Source organism: Mastomys coucha, unplaced genomic scaffold, assembly GCF_008632895.1.
Source record: "Mastomys coucha isolate ucsf_1 unplaced genomic scaffold, UCSF_Mcou_1 pScaffold1, whole genome shotgun sequence".
NCBI classification, from domain to species: Eukaryota; Metazoa; Chordata; class Mammalia; order Rodentia; family Muridae; genus Mastomys; species Mastomys coucha.
Genome location: NW_022196891.1, coordinates 21255469 through 21265388, shown reverse-complemented (window position 1 = coordinate 21265388; position 9920 = coordinate 21255469). Strand labels below are relative to the sequence as shown.

At 41.3% G+C, this 9920-nt stretch overlaps 1 long non-coding RNA gene across 1 annotated transcript; it reads right to left on the bottom strand.

Moving 5' to 3' along the window:
- Positions 1 to 4689: 4689 nt before the first annotated feature.
- LOC116098136 lies at positions 4690 to 7798 on the bottom strand. The gene is made up of 2 exons (XR_004121723.1): positions 7295 to 7798; positions 4690 to 4891 (listed from the first exon to the last, which is right to left on the bottom strand). It is a non-coding gene; the product is annotated as an uncharacterized LOC116098136 (long non-coding RNA).
- Positions 7799 to 9920: the final 2122 nt, after the last annotated feature.

Sequence of the window (9920 nt, the reverse complement as noted above, 5' to 3'; positions counted from 1 at the left end):
CTGCACATACATCCATACATATGTAAAAATACATGCATAAGCTCATGCACTACAAACACACACACACACACACACACACACACATACACACTCAAATAGACAAATCAGAATGTTGATTAGTACAGGGAAAAGCCTCCATGTTTACTATCGCAGATATTGAATGAGGTGAGATAAAGTAGTTTTACTTTACATTCCTTGTGCTTTATTCCTACTTGTCCTCTTGCCCCTATAATGTATCCTCAAAGCACAGTTAGTGTAGCTTTTACAACACAATCCAATCCCATCACATAGCTAAAATCCCCTTGAGCATCTCAGCACATTAAGGAAAGAATATCTCCTTCCCGAGACCTGTGGGGCTGTTGGTGACTTATCTAGAAGAGGACCCCACTTTAAAGGCTATGTATAAATCTGGATAATCCTTTTCTTCTGATCAATAAGCTATAAATCAGAGCTTCTCACACCCGCCTTCTCAGGTTCAGTATTTACGAGAGTACACTGAACTGAAGGAAGCAGCTGTGTTCATCAACTGGTTTGTTACATCATAAAGAAAAGTGGAAGGATACAGGAGGAGGACACACATGAAGAAATATGGTGAACAGGGGTCCTGAGTGACACTCTGGTCTCCAGGCAGTTGTGGGGTACTCTCCAGGTGTAGCCATGTACAAGGGAGGTCTCTATACTCTATACTCTGTATTTGCAGGAGGTTTCTTAGAGGCATGAGCAATTGCTAACTGAATCCTCAGCTCTTTTCCTCAACTGAGAGGATGGGAATAGACTGTGAGGGACCACCCCAGGCAGGAGTTCAGCCTGAGTCAAAAGAGCATTGGCACAAAAGAAGCCCAGTCTGAAGGAGACTCCCACAGACTTAAAGGAGCAGAGCCTGTGTAAATCCCTAGCATTTTGCAAGGGTAGGGTTTTTAGGGATCTGTGTGGAATGCATGCTAATCAATAGAGTCTCTTTTATTTCCCTTGTATAGAGTTGCTTCGAAGATTAGTTTTATTGGTAGAAGCTTAAGGAAGTTTTCTGTGGGGTTAAAAGGGGAAAACAAATGAAACCGTATGCAAACTAGATATGGTATCAATAGCTGTGATAACGTGTTTGCTTTTTGTCTTTTCATCTGACTTCACCCTTGGCTTTGTCATCTCTTTATATATATGTATATAATCTATATCTACATATCATATATATATGATTTATTACAATGGCTGTCTAGCTAGTCCAACAATAGCTGTTTACCAACAGAAGTCAAGAATGCTGTAGTTGCTCAGTTCACAAGGCCCAGTGTCACTGCTGGGTTTTGGTATACTCCAGAATTCTAAAAAAAAGTAGGCTATAATGCCGATGAAGGAATGAACTTGCTAGCATGACTGACAAGAAACAGGCAAAGAGAGTCAGCTTCCTTTGTCACTGTTCTTTATATAGGCCTCCAGCAGTAGGTGCAGCCCTGATGAACGGTACAGTTTTCCACCTCAAAGATCCTAAAAGTGGGTCTCTCCACTTCAAATGATTGAATCAGAAAAATCCTTCCCAGGTGTACACAGCCAGTAGAGTTTTAGTTAATTCCAGATGTCATCAAGTTGACAATAATAAATAGCCATCCCAAGAGGAAGTTGATCTGAGAGGGGAGTGGGGCAGGGCTGACGATGATCAAAATACATTGTATGCATGTATGAAATCTTCAAAGAATTAATGACATTATCCTATCTGTAAAACCATTGACTACCACAGGAAGGTATTTGCAGCCATACCATGTATGCTGAAACACACAGTAATATCTCAGTAGCATCGCTAAGTAGAGGTCAAAACAGCTGCAAAATACTTTTCTTTCCCTTGTTTAGTGATCAAGAGTCAGACATGCAGCGGGCAGTGGTGGCGCATGCCTTTACTCCCAGCACTTGAGAAACAGAGGCAGGCAGATGTCTGAGTTCTAGGCCAACCTGGTCTACAGAGTGAGTTCCAGGACAGCCAGGGCTGCACAGAGAAACCCTGTCTTGAAAACCCAACAATAAATAAATAAACTTAAAAAAAAGCGTAAGGCATGCAGGGGTCTTGGGTGTCAACGTTTCAGTGAAGAAATTCTCACCAGTTTCTGATGCTCCGGAAACTGACCATCAGGAGATAATAATGGTACCTGCCTATTCTGCTGTTTTAATTCTACCAGAGATCCTTAAAACAATAAAGTCTCCATTTTAACAGGAACTTAAACTCTACTTTGCCACTGTAGCTACGGTCATTATTCGTTACCAGAAAGTTAAAAAGAAGAGCATAAAAGACAAAGTTCTTACCTGCTAAGCACATTTAAAAAGGTTGCTGAGATGCAATAGTGATGAAAGCCAGGTTATAGACAGAGAGGAAATTTAAAGGGCAAGTGGTCCATCAGGGAGGAATCACATAAAGAGAAGTGGGTGAGGAATTTCTTATAGGCAGGTATAAACTTACGCATGCCTAGTGTAAGGAGATCTCTGGGACCAGAGAATGACAAAGCATTAAAAAAAAAAAAAAACAACTGGAATACAAGGATGATAGAAAGAGTCCAAAATGGTGGTAGCAAATGCAGTAGGTAGTCAGAGAGAGAAGTGACCTCAGAAGGCAGGCGGGTACTTCTTACAGATTTCAGAAAAAGGCACATGGGTTTACTAAAAGCTGAAGAGAAAAAAGTTCATATTATTCTAATCTTTTTCTGAGGTTAATATAGATGGGGAAGACTAAGTACCCAGGTTAAAGCCATTAAGCTGTTGTAGAATACAGTACTGACACCTAAATAATAGACTATAGCCAAATTTATTGTAGTATCTCTCAAGTTAGAAAATCGTGAATCATCTTCACCTTCAAAAAATAACTATGAATCTGTTTTTCAGTTTAAATAAAATCAACTTCTTATTCCAGTGGAAGAAGCTAAGTGACAAAGATGAAGAGGGGGGAATAGGAAGCACCATTGAGGATCCAGAACCTTACACTTGCAATGCATCTGTTTGCCCAGGGCTTGGTCATATCCTTGCTACGGTCTTTAGGTTTCAGTCATGGTGGGGGCAAGCCCAGCAGGTCTTCATTAGACCTTACTTCAATGATGGCTTGTCCTCTATCTGCCTTACTCCTTCTTCTCGTCAGACATTTCCTGGGGCGACAATAAGAAGCAACTCTTCACCCTGGAAAGAGTACTGGCAACAGAACAAAGAAGAGATCCCACCTGAACCTAGTATGAGTGGACCAAGGCTCCTCATAGGAGGGGCACAGAGGACATAGGCAGCTGCATCGCTGAAAAGCACCTCCCTACCCAGATGACTCCTAAAAGCCACTCCCCTGGGATTAGGTCTGACTGGCACACAGCTCCACTGAAGAGTGCCCTCTACTCAACCTTAGGGAGGGCCTGGGAGGCTTCCTAAGCCTTCTAAATGTCATGAGATTCCTAGTCTTGTGAGCTTCCCTCCTTCCTTCAAGAGCTAATGTTGGTGCTTAGAGGAGGTAGCTTCCTAATGCCTCTGAGTAAACACCCACAGTGATGCTTAGCCATTCGTCTGTTTACTCATTTTCTAATTAATTAAATCATAAGGCATATGGACAGTTCTGGCCAGAACTCTGGTCATATGAGATCTCCCTCTCTCTCTCTCTCTTCTCTCTCTCTCTCTCTCTCTCTCTCTCTCTCTCTCTCTCTCTCACACACACACACACACACACACACACACACACACACAGAGAGAGAGAGAGAGAGAGAAAGAGAGAGAGAGAGAAAGAGAGAGAGAGAGAGAGAGAGAGCAGATTCTTTCTTCCAGAAATCATAGTTGGTGTTAAACATACTTACATGTGCATCAAGAAGGACAGGAACAGCCTGGCCAAGTCATTATTGAGAAAATTTTGACACATAAATTGAGAACATCATTGCTAGAAATCACATTATGGCTTGGGGCTGTTGAGCCCTTTAAATGCAGCCATTATGAGCAGATATATACATTTAGCTATAAAATTATTTACTGGATTTTAAAGGCTGCATAAAAGCTTAATGTAACAATATTTCATAAATACCTTAAAAATTTTATTATGTGTTAAAATGACATGTTAAGTGTATTAAGTTAAATATATTATTCATATATTAAGCTCTACATATTAAAATTAATTTTAGCATGTGAGAAAAATCAATATATTGGATAATTTACTTACTATTTATTATTTTGTATGTAATATAAACATATAGCATAGTATATTAATATGTTAATTGATACAGTAAGCTAACATTAATCATACAAGTTTAATGATCTGTATTTGTATCAGTTCATTAAATAATATATTTAATGATAATTGACTAGTATGCTGATCTACTAAACATTAATATGTTAAAATTAATTTTTTAGCTTTGCTTTTACTTTTTGAAAGCACGTGTATATTTCACTGTGCCTCTATGGGCATCTTGGGTCGAGATGCATCAAACAGATAAATAGTCTCTTAGCATACCTGCATACCTTGTAGGAAAAACGTGTCTTAAATGATAAGTCATTCTTGATCCAAAAAGAATCTTTAGCCTCAAGACTCAGAGTCATTCAAGCAGCAAGCTGCAAGACTCACCTGCTCCAGTTTCACCCATTTTCCATGGTAGATAACTGAAGGGAAACATAATTGAATTCATTGAAAAACAGTATCCAGTTGCTATTACAACTATCTTATTGCTATGGCAAAATATCTGGTAAAAAAATCACTTAAGAAGGAAAGGCACTGTTTTAGTCAGTGTTCTGTTACTATGAAGAGACGCCATGATCAAAATAACTCTTTTAAAAGAAAGCATTTCATTGGGGCTTGCTTGTAATCTTAGTGGTTCAGTCCATTATTGTCATGATGAGGAGTCTGGCGGTACACATGCAGACATGGTGGCAGAGAGGTTGACAGTTCTTCATCCAGAACCTTAGACAACAGGAAGAGAGAAAGATTTGGCCTAGTTTGAGCTTTTGAAACCCGAAGACCCTCAATGACACACTTCATCCAATAATGTTACACCTCCTAACCTCTCCCAGGTAGCACCACTCTCATTCAAATACATGAGTCTAGGGAGACATTTCTATTCAAACCCTCACAGGTCCCCAGCCTATTATGTATAGTTATTTACATTTAGGGTGGGTCTTTTCACTCCAGTTAATCCAATCAGGAAATTATTTCATAGTCCCTGGGCTAAGTTTGTCTCATTATTGATTCTAGATCCTGTGGTGTTGACAATCACTATTGACCCTGATACCCACAAACACCTTTATGGCTTGCATTTATTCATTCATTCATTTATTATTTATGCATATACATATGTATGTAGCATATGTACATGTGTGGGCAAATGTGCCATGTTATGTGCGCTCAGAGGACAACTTGTACAAATGTGTTATCTTTTTCCATCATGTGGGTTATGGAAACTAGTCATGTGGTCAGGCTTACGCACAATTGCCTTTATCAGGTGAGCTACCTAGTCAGTCCTCGAATGGTCTTCTCAAGAACAATTGAGATAATCTCACACAGGGGATTTAGAGAACCATTGGTAGATGTTTTATTTCCTGTGTAATACCTTAGCACGCGTGTGAATTCTTGCATCTCCTCGCTCGTCTTTAAAACCCCAGCTCCTATTTTGTTCACTCCATAAAGCCTGTCATTCACCCCCTCATTCCCTTTGCTATGCTCATTTGACATTCCATACAGGTTAAGCACAGATGTTGTTTATCATTTATGCATCAATTCTGGCTTCACCTTCAAGAAAGCTCAGCCCATCTCGAAGTCATTGTATTTCAATCCAGGGGACAGGTTTTTCCCACTCGAAACTCGTACCTTTTGTTTCAGCTGGTGCCACTTCACTACCTGGGGTACTTGTGTATTATGTCTGAAACCCTGAGACAGATGGAGGTTTTCAATTCATATTGGTGGTATTTACTGCATGGATAACAAAGCTAGCCAGCTTTGGAGATGCCGAACAGCTTTCTGCAATTATATTCTAACTTCATCAGCAGAGACCACCAGGACTCTAAAGGCTCCTTAACCCATAGATGTAGAAGACCTTGAGAGGCCCTCTATTGGAGAATAGAGTTACAGATTTGCTTTGAACCATCAGTGGTGATGGATGACATTCATTGGCTTGGATTCCTTCCTCCCAACCTACCTCCTGTAGGTATCTTTATCTGGCAGAAAGAATTTGGAAATCACATCCTAGGGACCACCGTTGATATGAGGTCTAAGACTAGCTAGGTGTGTTTGATAGGAGGGTGAGTAGAGCCACAGGACAGATAGAGGATAGCAATCTCAAGGTCAACCTTGCAGGGTTACTGTGAGGATTCTATGAGAACTGTGGCATGGTAAACAAAGTCCCACTGAACAGAAGTAGAAATGTTATTGGATTGCATGTGATTGATGTCTTCAGAAAGGTTGGAGTGAGTGTGTTTTAAGACAGTGGGCTGGTAGAGTGAGGAAGGTTAGATGCTGAGTTACAGATGTGACAGTACAGTTTCTTCAACAATCTTATGCCGTCAAAACCCATGTCATGGTCAGAGGGCCTTCTACTCAGACTCGCTTTAAAGACTTCAGCTATACTACCTTTATGATGTATTTGCTAAACAAAGTTTTCAGGATTATATAAGTATGTATCATAGGATAAGTGTGTACATATACATATTGTATATACATATTATATATATTGTATATATGTATGCATATATATATGTATATATATATATATATATATATATATATATATATATATATATATATATATATATATATATATAATGAATACTGACTCATTTGCTCTTGAAATTACCTTAAGAATATATGTCATTACTCATTCTGACTCACAGGTGGGAAAACTGAGGTGCATGTAGGACAAGTGAATGTTTACATTAACACAATAAACAGGGCCAGAGATTAGATCAGAGTTAGTGCATGTAATGTGTATACACTTTTAAAACTTTATTGCATTTATTTATACATTTATGTGTTTATGTATGTCTGTATTCTTTGTGCGTGTGCTTGTATGCACACAAGCACACACATACACAATTGTGCAGGTGTGAATATGCCTTGAACATTTATGTAGGTGAGAGGAGAATTTGTAGGACTTTGTTCTTTCCTTCCACCCATGTGGATCCCAGGGACTGGATACAGATCTTCAAGCTCAGTGACAAGTGCTTTTAGCAGCTGAGCTATCCTACAACCCCACCTGTGCTTTTAGGCTCTTAGGACTTTATCCACAGTGTATGCATGAGACAGACCCTCCCTCACCTCCAAGGTTGCACCAGGCTGCCCTTTATTTTCAGGCATTCCTGTGCCTTTCCTTACCTGAACATCTGTCTGTTTTTCTGGTATCTCAACACTCTTTGGAGTCTTCCTGCAAGCCATGACCTTTTCTGTTGAAGGCTGATGGACCCATTACCCCAGATTGAAATTTCTCATAGTTGTCTGTGTCCTCCACTGAGAAGCTGTGATATCCTCAAGTTCAGGGACAATCTCTCCCTTTGTGTCACCTGTGTCTGATCTTGTAGACACCAGCTGAGGAGTGGTGCAAATGATCTCTCAGTTTGAGCCCATTCTTCCCGAATAACTTCATTACTTCCCTCTGTCATCCTCACCTCTGAGATCCTTTATGTAGCAAAGGTAAGCCATTCTTCGTTAAACACAGCTATTATGAGTGACAGGTGAGTGTGGACTGTCACCCCAGATCTTGACGTTGTAATATAACAGATGACGACACCATCTCTTTTGTGAAGGCCAGCTGGTATCCCCACAGTTTGGCCTCCCCTCTCCTATATTTCCCGGATTTTTTTTCCTTTCAATCTGGGCTTTTGATCCCCATCCAGCAACCTTCTCCTCCTTTGTCTCGTCACAATTACAAAGACTGTCTCAAAAGCCACGTGGTCCAGGATGCTTGCTTAGGCTCCTCCTTTTCTATTACTAAAACAAATCTTAGACCTCTGTCTCTGGATCTTCCCCCTTTCCATCCTACCCTAGAGAACTTTGACTAGATTTTTTTTTAATCTTTTGTCTCTAGTGATCCTGTATAGTCTTTAATGGTGGTGTTTATGTTTTTTTAGTTCTATGCTACATTTACAACCCTAGCAGAATAACAAACTCATCTCAGCAGATAACAAAGACCTGCGGTGCTGATGTTAATTAATGTTTCTTTCCCAGGTACTCTGCTGCCTCCTAGTGGCATGGGGTGGAAGCTTCCAAATGGGAGATGGTCCCTTTGAGCTCTAGCCATGCATGGCCAGTGCCCTTTCAATTGATGAACCCTGTCACAGACCGTGGAATTGAAACCCAGGACGGCCCCTGATAGTTTTAGAAATGCTGCTGCAGCCAATAAGGAGGGCTTCAGATGTTCTAGCCTGGGTCCCCCGATGGGCAATTCTGCTTTATCCCCTGGAACTCCCTGTGGAGAATGATGTGATTTTTTTTCCCTGCCTCAATGCCTTTCTCCTTTCTAGTTACAGCCCTAATGGTTTGTTGAAGTCTTTTCTGTGGCCTTGTTTTTGCAAATTTACTCTTGGCTCTTAAGGCTACAGTGTAGCACATACTAACATTTAAAGAGTCTGGAGAATGCCTTTAAATATTTTCTAAATTGGGGACTGGAAACTCAGTGGTTAGAACATTTGATGCACAAGTGTGGACATCAGAGTTGGGCTCCTCAGTCACCACATAAATTCTAGGTGTCCATAAAGCAATTCTAGCCTCCAAAGGTGAGACAGGAGTTCCTCAGAATAAGGTAGCTGTACTGGCTGGTTTTGTGTGTCAACTTGACACAGGTTGGAGTTATCACAGAGAAGGGAGCTTCAGTTGGGGAAGTGCCTCCATGAGATGCAGCTGTGGGGCATTTTCTCAATTAGTGATCAAGGGGGTAGGGCCCCTTGTAGGTGGTGCCATCCCTGGGCTGGAAGTCTTAGGTTCTATAAGAGAGCAGGCTAAGCAAACCAGGAGAAGCAAGCCAGCAAGGAACATCTCTCCATGGCCTCTGCCATCAGCTCCTGCTTACTGACCTGCTTGAGTTCCAGTCCTGACTTCCTTTGGTGATCAACAGCCATGTGGAAGTGTAAGCTGAATAAACCCTTTCCTCCACAACTTGCTTCATAGTCATAATGTTTGTGCAGGAATAGAAACCCTGACTAAGACAAATTGGTACCAGCATAGTGGGGTATTCCTATGACAACCTGACCATGTTTTGGGGAGGACTGTGGAAGGACTTTGGAACTTTGAGCTAGAAGAGCCACTGGTGCTTAAGAACTCTGTGGGATGTTGTGTAGGAGCTTGGAAGATCATGTTGAGAACAGTGCAGAAATGGAGGCCTGACTTGTGAAATTTCAGAGGGAAGATTAAAGACTCTTATCAGGGCCATGTTGTTTTGATTGTGAAGACTCTGTGGTTCTGGTTAGCTGGGGCTGAAGTATCAGCTGCAACTAACAAGATACCAAGACTACTAATGTGAAAACTTTGCATTACTGGGACTATTGATGCTGGTTAGCTGGAGCTAAGAAATTAGTGGTGATTAAGAAGATACCAGCATCATTGAGGTGACATCTTCTGGGAAGTGTTTTCTGAGAGGACAAAGAGGCTGTGCTCCGGGAGATAGCCAGGGTTGTATCTTGTGCTGCAGCAGGACTTGGTAATGTGTAAGAGTCACCCAAGTGGTACTGGTTTTGACAGCACGAAGGGGCCATGAAGAGCAGCTGAGGCTCGACACAGTGAGAGGCCATGGAAGGCCATAAGTGAAGGTGCAGCCTCAGTTTGCAATTGATGGCCCAGGACTGAAGGTGTCATGCAAAGGAGTTGAGGCGTGGCACCAAGAAGACAGTCTATGAGAGGCTATTGGTAAAGCCTAGTTACAGCAGTGTTTTGGGAATGCCAGTGTCATGCAATGACCACCAAGGACAGCAGCAGCAGTGGAGTACAGGCATCTGGAGCCTAGAAGACA